General features: G+C 78.4%; 1 non-coding gene across 1 annotated transcript; it reads left to right on the top strand.

Annotated features, from left to right (window-relative positions):
- The first annotated feature begins 1,897 nt into the window (after window positions 1-1,897).
- LOC135325714 (5.8S ribosomal RNA) lies at window positions 1,898-2,050 on the top strand. Its single transcript, XR_010386532.1, has one exon. It is a non-coding gene; the product is annotated as a 5.8S ribosomal RNA (ribosomal RNA).
- The last annotated feature ends 450 nt before the right edge of the window (window positions 2,051-2,500 follow it).

The following is a 2,500-nucleotide window of genomic DNA, read 5'->3' as shown; positions in this document are numbered from 1 at the left end:
GGGCGCCGGGCCCCCGAGCGGGGGGCGTCGCGTTGAGGCCAAGCGAGGCGACGGTTCGTGCCCGAGTGGGCGGCCCGAGCCACGGCTCTCCTCCCGGGTGCAGCTGCCACCCGGCGCCGGGTTACTGAGGGAAACCCCGGGCCCCGGGAGGAGGACGAGGTCGTGGCGGCGGGTGTCGGGCGCACCCCGCGGGCGGACGCTCCGCCGAGGGGCGCGGGGGCCGGCTGGCGGGTGCCGGGTTCCCCCTCCGCGTCCCGTCTCGTCGCCGCTGCCGAGGCTGCCGCCGTCGCCGCGAGGCGGCGGCGGCCCGGTGGCGGGCGGCGGCGGGGGAGGCACCCCCGCGGGGATTTCAGGTCGTTTCCCTCACCCCAGGGCCAGGTACCTAGCGCCCGCGCTTCTCCTGCCCCCCCCTCGGTGACCCACCCGTGTGGTCCCGTGTGCCAGCGTGCTCCTCCCGGGTGCCGCACCGTGCGCGCCGCACCGGCCGTGCCTTCCCCCCCCCGCCTCGGCTTCCCCCCACCCCGGTCCTTCCTCCCCCGCGGTGGGGGTGGGGGGGGCGGGGAGGGAGGGAGCGAGCGAGAGAGGGGAGAGGGCCTCCGGCCACCGCGGCCGCCGGCAGCCGCCCCGGGCAGGGATGGCCATGGGCCCCGGGCTCCGGGCCCGAGGGTTCTCGGTTGGAGAGCCGGGCGGAGGTTTAAAGACTCGGGCGGCCCGATGCGACTCGCGGAGGCGGCCGGGCGTGCTGCCGGAGGGCCGGGGGGTCGGCGCGCGCGGGCGCCGCGCCCCCCCATGCCAGCCGGCGCGCCCCGCGCTCGCCCCGCGGGCAGCCGGGACGGAGAGGGGTTACCCTGCCCCCTCTCTCCGCGGTCTGGTCTCGGCGGAGAGACGCCGCGCGGTCGGCCTAGTTGCCGGCCTGCCTCGAGCGTTGCGAGCCGGGCGCGAGCGCGTGCTCGCCGCCGGGAGGGCGAGCCCCCACCGCGGGTGGTGCGGGCGCCGAGCCTCCGCGCGTCTCCTCCTTCTCCCTGGCCGGTGCTTCTGGGTCTTCCGCCGTGGCCGCCGTCGGCGGCGCCCTACCCTACGCGCCCGCCCCGGCACTCTGCCGTCCGGGGCGCCCGCCTCGCTCTGCCCCGCCCGGCTCCGCCAGGCAGCGGGGGGGCGGTGGTGGGGCGGCGGCGGGGGCGGCCCGCCCCGCTCTCCGCGTGGAGACGGGGAGAGCGGGCGCCGTCCCCGTCCGTGCCGCCTTGCCCGCCTGCCCGCCGCCGGGCGTCTGTCCGCGGAGGGGACGGGCGAGCGCGTGGCGTCACCCGCGAGGCGGTGTGTGCGGGCGCGCGGGGGTGTGGGCGCCGCGGCGGCGGCGGCGGCGGTCGAGCCGGAGGGCCGGCGAGGCGAGCGAGGAGCTGGGAAGCGCGGGGCCGGCGGGCCGCAGGCGCGCGGGCGGCGGGGCGACGCCGCTCCCGGTGGCGGCCGGGCTCTGATGCCTGGGGCGGGGGGGGGGTGGTCTGCGGGGACGGACCCCCCCCAACATCCCGAGGCAGGCGGTGTGGCCGGCCCGCCGCTCCCTGCCGGGCCAGACCGAGCCGGGCGCCTGGGCCGGACTCGAAGCGAGACAGGGTTTGTCCCCAGGTCGGGAGCGAGGGCTCCCCGCCCTTCTCGTTCGGGTTTGCCCTTCGTTTCCCCCCCCCCCTTTCTCTGTGCTTGTACGGTCAGTGAGGCAAGCCCCTCTCTTTCTCTCGCTCTCTCTCTCCTTCCGTCTCTGCCGTCCCTTGCTCAGCAGCCGGCGTCGGCGTGAGGAAGGGCGGTGGGGCGGAGGAGGAGGGGGCGGAGGAGGGGGGGCCCCCCAGGGGCTGCGAAAGCTGCCCGGTCCCCCCGCGCGCGCGGCGGGGACCGAAACCGAGACAACTCTTAGCGGTGGATCACTCGGCTCGTGCGTCGATGAAGAACGCAGCTAGCTGCGAGAATTAATGTGAATTGCAGGACACATTGATCATCGACACTTCGAACGCACTTGCGGCCCCGGGTTCCTCCCGGGGCTACGCCTGTCTGAGCGTCGCTTGACGGTCAATCGTCACCCGCGCCGTGGCGTGGGCGCAGCGGCGTGCCGCCCCTCGGTGGGTGTGGGGGGGGGGCGCGGTTCGGGTGCGCCCGGCCGTGCCCGCCCTCCCCTCCGAGCCCGGCGGCTGCCGCCGCGCCGCGTGGCGCGCGCGGTGTGGCGCGGCTGGGGCGCCTCGCAGGCCCGTTGCCCCGGGGAGAGGGGGGGTGCTCTCCTTCCCCTCCCCGCGCGGCCGGGCCTTCGTCCCCCTAAGTGCAGACTCGGGAAACCCCCGCTCCCGGAGTGCCCGCGTCGCGGACTTCGTCCCGCCGGGCCCCCAGATCGGGTCGGTCGCGGTGGCCCGGCGCCCGGCGCCGCCCGCCCGCCCGCCACCACCGCCAGTGCCGCCGCACGGGCCTCTCCTCCACCACTCTCCCGGTGGTGCGCCGGTCCCCCGTTCCCCTCCGGCAG

This window comes from Dromaius novaehollandiae, unplaced genomic scaffold (assembly GCF_036370855.1).
Source record: "Dromaius novaehollandiae isolate bDroNov1 unplaced genomic scaffold, bDroNov1.hap1 HAP1_SCAFFOLD_85, whole genome shotgun sequence".
In the NCBI taxonomy this organism is placed as follows: Eukaryota; Metazoa; Chordata; class Aves; order Casuariiformes; family Dromaiidae; genus Dromaius; species Dromaius novaehollandiae.
The sequence above is the reverse complement of the archived record's forward strand: the minus strand, read 5'-3'. Positions and strand labels throughout refer to the sequence as shown.